We start from the raw sequence: 12,635 nt of genomic DNA, 5'->3' as shown, positions 1-12,635 counted from the left end.
TAGAACTTAGTTGGCTAAGAGAAGATAGACTTTTGCCAGACTGTGCACTGTACAATAGCCACTCAGTTTCACAATCTCACAATTACAGATTTTCTAATGTTTTTAAAAAGCTACTTTTACCTCAGTTTTTATTGACATATTAATTTAGCTATGATTTCGTTTATAAGATGTGTTGAGATGTTCCCAAACTTCACCTATGATGGCTATCTCTTGAGATTCTGAAAAGTATTCAATAACCTAGGGAAGTATGTCAAAACAGTGTGTGTTATGTGGTAATTTTTTTCATTAATTTTAATTACTGTCATTCTGTTTGGTAGTTAGCATCCTTAGCCCTTCGTCTCCCCAGAACACGCTGGGATTTATGCCAGTTTTGTTATCATTCACTGGTTCCCTCAAGCACTGTTTAATAATGGAAGTGCTTTAACATGTTTTAATAAAAAGTGTAAATGTGCTGAAAGAGTTGTGAATGAGAAGGAAACTATACTGTAAACCAAATATATAAATCCTCAATATGTTTTATTTCAAATAATGTGAGACAGGGAACTCACAGATGACTTGCTGTGTCAAGGAAGTATCTTTGTAAATGGCAAGAATATGATGAAATGTTTCTAGATGTGTGAAAAGAGAATCAAAGTATCACACTCTCCTCATAAAGCAAATATTAAATTATCTACATAGATGTCTATATTAGAGCCACATGGAAAAAGCACAGAAAATCAAATATGAGCAGAAATGACCTCACTCTCATATGTTTGAATGCAACAAACTAGCCCTTTTTTTTGCAGTTGCTTTCATTGTTGGGTACATGAAGAGATGTATCGCTCAGTATCAGCAGAATTAGAGAATATACTCTTTGCCTTGAAATAGAGCAAAGTTGATCCTGCACCAGCTTTTAGTATTATCAGAAAATCTGTATGTTGTGCAATCTCCATTACATTCTCAAGCAAACAGTAAAATGTGTAGTAAGCGAAAGCATAACAAAGGAAGTCACATTCCTAAGTTTTAGAACTTTATTTAAAGGCTAGTGTCACAAATTAATGCACAATTTCAGTCTCTACTGTTCTGTGTTGGACTCTACCCTTCACTCTTTCAAGAATTCCCTCGGTTAGATGAATTGGGGCTGGATGTAGAAAGAGTAGCTTACCCAAAGCCCACCAGTAGGCTTTAGGATTGAGAAGACACTTGGTCTTTCTCACACCCAAAACCAAGATTTTCTCCTTGATTCCTTGGCTTGTGGTTCACATGGGGGGGGGGCTCCACCTCTTTGTGGGGATGCGTTGTGGGCAAGCCACCAAGCCCCCCCCCTCAGCTTGGGGGGGGACCACTGTGTCCCGCCTTATGCTGGGGAGGCCCGGCTATACCAGTTAGCCAAGCAGCCAATCAGGCAGCTTGGGGGACATGGTTGGGGCCAATTTAAACCATGGCGTGACACTGAGTCGCCCCTTTTCAGCCTCATGCTATGGATCCCTTCCACCCTTTGTTCAGGTTGTGTCATTGTCCTTGCTATGGACTTCAGTTGGTTGCCATTGAGGGGCCTGGTAGGACTTTTTCCACTTGGCAAATCGGCACTGGCCACTTGGTTTTTGCCTACCTCGTTGCAATCATCACAACTTTGTAAGGTTTGGCGGTTAGGCACTGGAATAGCAATGTGTGGGGGAGGGGAGGTGTCGCCACCTGCCCCTCCGTGCTCAAAGGTATTCTGTTAAAGGAATCCGGGGGTGTGGATCTTGTTCAAAGACTAGGGAGGGGCTAGGGCCATGCCATGACCCTGGCAGGAACCTAGGGGGTGCTCAAGTCAATCCACATTGGCGGGGCTCCCCCTACTGTTGGTTTACCCTTACCAGACTTCCTGCAAGGCGGGCAGGATTCAGATATAGTCTGTTGATGCCGATGCCTAAACCAATACTGCTCACATTCTGTAACCAGTAAAGTTGTGGCCTAAATTTTGGCCATTCACATTAACCTAAAATTCTGTGTCCTTATGACTTTATTCTCATGGGGGTCGCTTGGGACTTTGACATGCAAATACATATGGTTTCTTTTTCCCAATCTTAAATTCACTTTTCCACATGAGTTTGCAAATTTGATTTTTTAAAGTCCACAGTAAAATTCATCGGCATTTTACTTCAAATCTCTCCTAACAGACACCACTTTGCAAAACAATTTCTCTTAATATGTCCCCCCCCCCCACTAACATATGCGTTTATATTTTGAAAAGTGTGAATTTCAAAGGATTTCTGTGCTTCAGTTTGCATCTTGTCATGGAAAGTGCAGATTAGGTAAGTTTGCCTTTAAAAGTGATATGAACCAAATTTCTCCCACATCCCATGACATCTATCAGACCACAATTTCTAGGCCCATAATGTGGGGGAAAGGGGGCTTGTGAGGGACTTCCTTCTACACCTGTGGACTTCTGTCTCTACCCTTTCAGAGGATTGCTCTCTTAAGGACTTTGTTTATAGAACACTTCAGTTTAGAAGACTATGCGATCTGTGCCTATAAATATAATTTAGTTTATGGGTGTTGCTTTAATTACAAATGGATAAGAAGTTATATCTACCAAAAATAATGAATGAATTTACTTTCTTATATAATTATAAAGTGCAGACAGGCTACTGTGAGAAAGTACACATATATGGGAGGAAAATGCTCAAGGGAATAGCAACAGTAAATATCTCCATTGCTCATTTCTGCTATGAATGTGAAAACCATATCCCAGATATTATTTACACCACCTGTAGTAATGAATTGAAAAATTATGTTTCAACTAGATCCAACATGGTCATACACAGCTTCTATGCAGAAGTATAATGAAAAGCTACTTGAGCTGTCTTGTAGCATTGGGTGAAAACTATAGAATTCATTGTGTTTCTGTAAAAGCAGCAAAGGGTTTTTATTTATTTAAAATATTTATAGCCCACTCTTCATTACTGAAAAGGCAACCCACCGTGAGCTGCAGCATTAAATCCTTCAAAGACAACAATAAAATAACATGTGCAGCAACAAAACCAATAAAATTTCATCAGAGCAAAAGCCTGACCAAATAGGTGGGTTTTAACTGCATACCCCCGCAAGTGTCCCAATCTTCCAGGGACAGTCCTGGAATTTGGAAAACCATCCTTGCTTGTGATTTGCCCCTAGTTCCCCCGCCAGTGCCAAGCTCAGGGAGGAGGGTGCAAGGAAGCATCCCATTGCCTCTCCATGTCCGCCGCTGCTGGGCTCCTGCTTTGATGATGAGCAGAGGCTGCTGCCACTGAGGCCCAGCCCAGTGTGATGCGCTACTCTGAGGGGCAGGCAGAGGACAGGGCTACCCTGGGAGGGAAGAAAGGGAAAGCAGAGCAGAACATAATGAGTCTTGATTTTTATTTTTAAAAATGCTTTGTGTTTCCGTATCTACTCTTGCTGCTTTGCCAATCTACCAAAAAGCAAAATAATATCAGGATTAAGAGGTTCTCTCAGGGCGGTGGATGACATGTGTGCTGTGTCCTGTTGGTGTAATGGTGTTGGCACTTGACCTTCTCCTTCTGATAGAAAAGTCTCTGCTGGGGGAGACAAAAATGGGGGGCGGGTTTGAGGAGGGTCAGTGGGTGGGGGGGAGTGAGAAATGTCCCATTTTCATCTGACAAATGTTGGCGTGTGTGTTCTTTAGCGGTCACTCATAGCCAAATAAGATTGTCTTCCATGATCACGGTTTTAACAGTGAGTCCGTAAATGACTGTGGAGGCCAATTCTGGATCCACACGTCCTTCCACAGTCGGGACATGGCGAGGGTTTGCCAAGCGTGCCTTCCTCTTAGGGCATTTCTCGCTTTCGTCCTGAGTTTGAGTGTCTTCAAAGCCCATGACACCTCCAGTTGGAGTGCTCGCAGGCCAATGTTGTCGGTGTTTATATTGGAGTGTTTGTAACTGGACCCCGAAGCACATAATGGTCAGTGCCAGCCTTATTTGAGAGGGGAAGGAAATTCATGAGGAATGTTTGCACTGAGAATGCCCTTGCCTGCATAGCTGTATTAATGAATTTGAGGACAGGGTGACACTGCCAAGACAGCAACTTGGGGCAAGTCTATATAGGAGCAGGCACTCTGCCAAGTATCTGGGTCCCAAGCTCTTTTAAGTCTTTGGATGTCAGTACACATACCTTGAGTCTGGCATAGTAGCAGCCAGAATCTTGTACCTGGCTTAGAAGCAAATAGGTTGCTACACTCACCATAAATTACTGTGCCGCGAGAACCTAATTAAGTGCTAATAATGCTATTTTATTTACTCCTGGAATCTATAACTGGGGAGTCAATGGAATGTGTGTGCTACTTTGAATTGAGCATGAAACAGCATAACTACTAAATAAGAGGAGCATGAAGTCTATGAACCCTTGCATTGCTCTATTAATAGGGCTCATAAACTCATTACCCAAGCAGTGGGACTCCTGCATCTCATGGTGAGTGAGCCCCATCTTGTAGACAGGCTTGCCACAGAGAGCACTGTCATCACATGGAGAGTCTCCACACCCCATGGGATGTTTGTAGCTCTTGCCAGTATGTAGATGCTCAGCATGTTGCTGCTGATTCATATTGTAAGCACTTTTAAGGACTGAAAAAAAATAGCATACTTGCCACAGGGATTCCAGCAAAATCAGCGGGAGATGGAGAACCACACTTAAATGAGTAACTCTTTCCCTGCAAGTTTTCGCTTGCCTATGATCTGATGAAGAAGGAGCCAGACTGCAGCTAAGTTCCTCCAAGCTAGAATTTGGTGTCTTCCAACATTGGGGAATTTTTGAACAGGAGCCAAATGATGGCTATAAATTATTTTCTGTGTAGCAAACATGGCGTAGCAAGCACAAGATGGTTGTGTCCAGATGAAGACATGACCTGGCTTCATTTGGACTGGCAGTAAGAAGAGCTGCCAGTCCAAATTTTGAAGCTAGAACATGAATACATATGAAACATGAGAATCTGAATACACAAATTAAGATTCTGAATGAGTACGGTCACTTCAGTTTTATTTCTTTTTTTTTGAAAATTTTATTGCTTCATTCCTTAAAAGAAATAGGAACTAAGACACAGATAAACAAAAAAGAGTATTACACAGACAAATAACAATAAAACGGAAAAGAAAGATAAAAAGAAGATACACAAAATTATAATTTTCACATCAACAATGTTACCTAATCTTCCCTTTCGAGGCTTCCTTTAGCTTGCCCGAAAAGCATTCGAAGTAATAATTTGGATTACACATTTCTTAGCATATATTGTCATTGTACCTTTCTCTATCTCCTATTTTCTTTACACAATAACTCCTAGTCTATCACAGTGCATCTCTGAATCCCTCACTGATAGATTCCAGATAGTCTACATACTTTCCCCAATCCTTGATGAACTTTTGGTCTCTTATATACCTAACTTTTCCTGTAAGTTTATCCAATTCCGCGTAGTCTAGCAGCTTTGATCTCCACTCCTCCACCGTTGGTGTTTCCTGCTGTTTCCACATCTGGGCTAACACTACCCTTGCAGCTGTGACTGCATAGTATACTAATTTACAATCTTCTTTTTTTTATCTCGTGGCCTAGTATCCCTAATAGGAAAATTTCTGATTTCTTTGTGAACGTATATTTTAAGATCTTCTTTAGTTCAATGTAAATTTTTTCCCAAAACTGTTTTACTTTTCCACACTCCCACCACATGTGGTAAAAGGAGCCCTCTTTGTCCTTGCATTTCCAACACTTATTGCCCACCTTATACATTTTCGATAGTTTCGTAGGTGTTAAATACCACCTATAGAACATCTTCATGACATTTTCCTTTATCATTATACACGCCGTAAAATTTAATCCATCCTTCCAAAGTTTTTCCCAGTCCTCAAATAGTATACTATGTCCTACATCCTCTGCCCAGCGGATCATCACGGATTTGACTTCCTCGTCTCCCAAATTCCAATCTAACAGCATTCTATACATTTTAGATATAATTTTCTCTTCATTATTTATAATCTCCGTCTGGAATTTGGACTCTTTCTCTGCATAACCTCTTTCTTTAATATCTTTTCTAAACATCTGATTCACCTGAAGATGGTGTAGCCAATCATGAACATAGTCCTTAACTTGTTTGTATGGTCTAACCTTCCATTTCCCATCTTCTTTAGTTAGTAACTGACTGTATGTTGCCCAATTACTTCTCATATTAATGGTCTTTACACTCATTACTTCCGGGGGTGAAAGCCAGTGTGGTGTTTTCGGTTCCAACAAATTTTTATATTTTTCCCATATTTCAATTAATGGCCCTCTAAAAATATGATTTTCAAATCCCTTATGTACTTTTCTTTTGTTCTGCCATAAATAGGCGTGCCAGCCGAATCTGTTATCGAAGCCCTCCAAATCGAGAAGCTCCCTATTCACTAACTTTACCCAATCTCTTATCCAACAGAGGCAAACTGCCTCATAATATAGTTTCACATCCGGCAGAGCAAAAACCCCCCTTTCTTTTATATCCGTTAATAATTTGAACTGAATCCTAGGTTTTCCCCCCTGCCAGATGTATCTTGAGAGCACTCTTTGCCACTCTTTAAAGATTCGGCTCCCCTTGATTATAGGGATAGTCTGGAATAAGAACATCAGCCGTGGAAGGACATTCATCTTAATTGTATTAATCCTTCCCCAGAATGACAGTTTCAGCCCTCCCCATATTTCCAAATCCTTTCTTATTTCCCTCCACACCGGCTCATAATAATTTTTGAATAAATCTATATTTTTAGGTGTTAGCCAAATACCGAGATATTTCACTTTTTTAACCACCTCTATTTGCGATTGGAGTTGAATTATTTCTGTTGTCTTCGGGTCCACATTTTTACCTATCATTTTCGTTTTCATCTTATTTAATTTGAACCCTGCTACCTCTCCAAACTGGTCTAATTCCTTTAGTATTTCTTCTATTGCAGTTGTTGGTTCTTCTGTCATTTTTACTACGTCATCCGCGAAGGCTCTAATCTTGTATACATTCTGTCCAATTAACACTCCTTTTATTTTTTTATTTTGTCTTATAGAGTTTAGAAGAACTTCTAAAACTGTTATAAACAAAAGTGGGGAGAGTGGACAACCCTGTCTTGTTCCTTTTTGTATCTTTATCTCTTCTGTCACAATGTTATTAATGATCAGTTTAGCTTTCTGGTCTGTATATATAGCTTTTACCCCGTTAAAAAAGTCGTTACCCACGTCCATATATTCTAGATTTTTCAGCATGAAGTCCCATATCACATTGTCGAATGCCTTCTCGGCATCCACAAACATCATTATAGCTTGTTTATCAATCCTGACAGATAGGTATTCTAACATATTAACTATATTTCTTATGTTATCTCTCATCTGCTGACCTGGCAGGAATCCCGCTTGGTCCCTATGAATAATTTCTGACAACAACTTCTTCAACCTTCTTGCAAGGATCCCTGCAAATATTTTATAGTCTGTATTTAACAGTGAGATTGGTCTATAATTTCTAACTTGGGTTGGGTCTGCGTCCTGTTTGGGGATGAATGTGATGTATGCCTCCTTCCAAGTCTCTGGGAATTCTCCTTTCCTTAAGATATTGTTCATAGTCTCTTTCAGAGGTCCCACCAAAACAGATTTCATCTCTTTATAATAGCCTGCGGTAAATCCATCCGGGCCTGGAGCTTTCCCCCTCTTTAAATCTTTAATTACATCTTCTACCTCATCATTTCCAATTGGGTTATTCAGTCGTTGTTTTTCCTCTGTTGAAATTTTCTGCACCCCTTTATCCTTCAGAAATCTCTCTATCCTCCTTAAACTTGTTCTCTCGTTATTTTTGTATAAACTTCTATAGTAGTTGAGGAACTCCCTCCTAATTCCTTTAGGGTCAGTTTTTTCTCCCCCCCCCCACTATTATTTTATTTATTGTGCTCTGTTCCTTCCTCTTTTTAATTTGCCATGCAAGCCATTTGCCTGACTTATTCAAAAATTCAAAGTTTTTTTGTCTTAGTTTTTTGATGTTCCACTCCACCTCTCTATTTATTATTGTGGCAAATTGGGCTTGTAGGATTTTTATTCTTTCTTTTGCTTTCTGACAGTTAGGTTTCTGGGATAGTTTTTGTTCGTTTACCATTATCTGCTTTAGGATTTCTTCTTTACCTTTCTCTCTAATCTTATTTTTAATTGCATTCTGCTGGATAAAATATCCTCTTATTACTGCCTTACTTGCGTCCCACACTACATTAACCTTTGTTCCTTTATCACAATTATCCGCAAAGTAGTGCATCAATTTTTCCTGCGCAGTTTCAACAATTTTCTGATCATCCAGGAGATAGTCTTTCAGTCTCCATCTGAAGGTTCTTGTCTCCAAGCTTTTTAATTCCAACGCTATCGGATTATGGTCTGAGTTTTATTTCAGTTTTATTTCAACTGTAGTCGGAACACCAAACATGCAGCTAAGGCAGCCTTCCCCAACCGGCTGATCTCCAGATGTTGCTAGCATGCCAACCTGGTCAAGGATGATGGGAGTTGTAGTCCAAAACACCTGGAAGGCACCAGGTTAGGGAAGCCTGAGCTAAGATATTCCTTCTAAAAACCAAGAATAGCTTAAATTCCAGTGAATAGCAATAGTATCCTACACTTCCTGAATAATAATAAAAACCCACCATGTCCTGCAGGTCCTTCCAGAAACTTCAGTCAACAGACAGAAACGGGATAAAATCTTCATATGGTCTTCCATATTGCATCCTCTCCGCGTCTTTGACAGCAAAGGACTGAAATTCATCAGCTGAAGAAATGATAACGCAGACATTACTGACACTCCAGACATATGGACTCATTCTTAATTGTGGCATCCAAGATAGGGATGATTTTATCAGCCAGATGACTGGCAAGCAATGTTCACAATGACCTGTTGATGATTCATTCTCAGGATATGAATGGGAAAGCAGTAACAACCACATCCACCACCTAGAAGAGATATAGTTGACACACCGACAATACAATGGTAAGAGAAAATAACACCTTGACCTTCTTATACCACCACATCATAGACTTTTTGATCAGATTTACCAGGACACTCCTAACATTTCCACTCCAGTCATCATCTTAACTGCCTCACAATTTTTTTCCCTTGGAGTGAGCAGAATATGTCTAAGAGCCACTATATGAATGGGTGCATAGAGCCTTTGAGAGACGGACCATGTCACTGACCAAGCAGCTGTTGACGAGACCATTCTAGGAAAATAGGACACTGTCTTATACCGAGTCAGAACATTGGTCCATCATGCTCAGTATTGTCTACCTTAACCAGGCCCCCCCAAACTCGGCCCTCCAGATGTTTTGGGACTATAACTCCCATCACCCCTAGCTAACAGAACCAGTGGTCAGGGATGATGGGAACTGTAGTCCCAAAACATCTGGAGGGCCGAGTTTGGGGATGCCTGACCTTGACCAACAGCAGCTCACCAGGGCTTCAGCTAGATGTTTTTTCTAGCCCTTACTTGGAGATGCTGGCGACTGAACCTGGGACCTTCTGGGTGCAAAGCAGATGCTGTACCACTAAGATATTGCCCTTCCCACACAGGGTCCTTACCATATACTCTGCAGGTCTATTGGATCCATTTCCAGGTGGAGATAATCCTACTAGGAAATGCATTATCCTAATTTGGGGAAAGACCAATCTCATTTTGGAACAGTCTGCTTTCTCACATGTCCTGATTATGAGAACCACAACTGTTTTCAGATTGAGAGTCTGAGCAGGCCACAAGAGAACGGAAGGCAGTTTTGTAGAAGTCACTACTAGAATGAGTTTCAATCTTTCTAGGGAAAAAACTCCTCATTTCTCCTGTTTCACTCTGTAGGATGAGCACAATGCTGTTTATTTTCACTTGCAGTGGTGTCATGAGCATTAAATCAACATCATGCAAAGCTAAGACCATTTTTGCATTAATATAAATGTGCAAATCACAATATTGCACTTGGCTGCATTTACATCTTGTTCTGAACTGTGATGTGGAAAGCAATGAATAAAAGATCCTCTACCCTGCAACTAATTATTCTCGCCTCTAATTGTTTTAACTGGCTGCATTGTGGTATCTTTCTGTATATATTACTTTTCTTTCCATGAGAGCAATCTCAAAAAAGGGCAGGTATTTCCTTCTTTGTAGGCCTACTCCCCAGATTTGTTTAGGCCTACCCTGCGTCTTCATGGTTTCATAATGGGAATTAGAAAGGCGACCCCCACAAAGGAAATGGCTTAAGATTATGCAATTTCCGGGGTGTAAACAGTTAACATAATTTTGAAATAAAATGATCTGATATGAGAACATTTCTGTTTCAGTTAAAAAAACCCGTAAAGATTTGTTATAAGATACTATTCAAAAATAACTAATAACAAATGTGCTCATTATAGCTACTGATAAAATGAAAATTCATGGAATTGCACATATATACCAGATATGCCAAATTCCCATTAGGAACAGAACACACCCTACTTTAGGCATAGTTTCTGCCCTTGACACTGGGAATTTGGATCTGCCATTTTTGTCTTGGTTCTGATTCATTTTCACATTTCCTGAAGTTTTTCTTTAATGCAGGCCAGATCACGCCGTCTAAATTCCGGATTATAACCCCTTTCTCATTTTTAATATTTTTTTAGCTGTGTCTACAAAAAGTGGTAAAATTGTTTCAGACAGAGTTTGTCTATGGTTTCATAAAGGCAGAAAATTGCATGTATCAACAAATTTCAATCAAGTTTCAAAGCTATGCCTTTGAGTAAAAAAAGGAAGTCTTTTGAGGTGGAAAACAAAAATATAAGTATGCTTAAAAATAATAAAAGTAAGTTGTTGTGTGGGGATATGAAAAATATAGTGATATACCCATCCTGAGAACAGAAAATGCTGTATAGGACAGTAAGAGGACTTAAAGGCATCAGTCAAAGGTGATCTGTTTTCCAATTCCACATTCAACCACCAGCAGTGAAATTCTACATGTCTACTTAGAAGTGAGCCTCACTGAGTTAAATGGGACTTCATTCTGAGTAGACACATATGAATCAAATAATGTGACTTGGCTCTTATGCTTACACTGTGGCAGCAGTAGGCTTCTTGACGTCCAAATTATATTGCCCCATTGATATAGCGAATGGCTGAACTGCCAATCATTTCCCGGGCTAAAAGGTAACAATGTTATCTAAAATCCTCCACATGAAGCAGCAATCTTGATAAATTATCCTCTTTGTATGATTCCACATTGTCACCTGAGTTCCCAGCAATGACTCACAGGATTGCAGGAGCACCGTTTTAGCCACTCCATGAACCATGTCCAGCCAGCTCACACGTTACTTCCTCATAACTGTACCTATTGGGTTGCGCCATACGGAAGATTTTGAAGAGTAATAAGTGACCCTTTGTTATTGGCTATGAAGATGAGCCCCAACAACATGAAAGTAAGGTAAGTGCAACAAAATTGAGAATTCAACAACATTTTCTCTCCACTTTGATAATTTTGAATGCAGTTTATTTTCTCATTAATTGCAATAGAATAGATGGAGGAAACGCAAGAACTTATTTTATTCTATTTTTTTTCCACAGCACTGTGCTGCTGGTAGGTACATCAGCACAATAGCTCATCAGATGCATATGTGTCCAGACTTGCAGCTGATTGACCATCAGAGACCGAGACTGAAAACAGACTGGATTGATCTGAGTGATATTTTGTGTGTGTGAGGGAGAGAGCGAGAGAGAAAGAGAGCGCTAGCTTATGGGTTCTGGCTGAAGGGCTGGCAGGCAAGATACTCTGAGCTACAGAGAAGTCTACCCTGAGAGACTGTCTTAAGTGGGCAAAAAGTTAATGAATATGGGGGGGGAGAGAGGCTGGGTATTTCTAGATTCAGGGATCGGGGGGGGGGTTCCTAGGATTCTTGGGAGGCTGCTGCCCCTGTTGACCAAGCTGACTCCCCTCCCCCATTCAAATACTTCAAGAGCACATCTATCATTTAAGCGTGAAGACTGTATTGTTAAATATCAAAGAAAATAGCCAGTGGAATGTACAAAATGAAGTCCACCAATGTAGACTAATTTATCAATGGAGTATAACAGTTGGTTAACAGTTACACATTTGTAACAGCAAATACAAAATACAGTTTGGCAATCCTGCACATACTTTTTGTCAGAAAACAATTCATCCAAGAATAATCAACTCCTGGAAATCATTCACCGGCTGCTGGAACTGAACACAATGCACTAGCAGTTAGCTGTGCACCAGTGCTTTCAAATTGTAGAGAAGGGACTCAAGAAGGGATGGCTAGCCTTACAAATCCAGGTTGCATGCAGGATAAAATATCACCTACAGGATGAATGTTTCAAGGATTTATATTGCAGGCCAGCTTGTATTGAAAGTCTGGGTTTTGCTTTTCCAGTCAATGATGTCATGCCTAAGCTGGATACTTGTTATCTCGGGGCAGAGTTAATAGACACATTTAACAAAACTGTGTTTGCGCGCCTAGCTTAAAATAATGGTTCTGTTCCAATTCCTAATGTTACCAATGCAAAAGACAGTGCTACCCACTGCTCTACTGTTGACAAATGATCAGAAGGAAACATGATAAGCAACACTTAGATATCTGTGGCAATATAGCTTGCATGAGCTTTATAGACTAA

This window comes from Podarcis gaigeae (assembly GCF_964106915.1).
Source record: "Podarcis gaigeae genome assembly, chromosome: 2".
NCBI lineage: Eukaryota > Metazoa > Chordata > Lepidosauria > Squamata > Lacertidae > Podarcis > Podarcis gaigeae.
Note: the sequence above shows the minus strand (reverse complement) of the source record.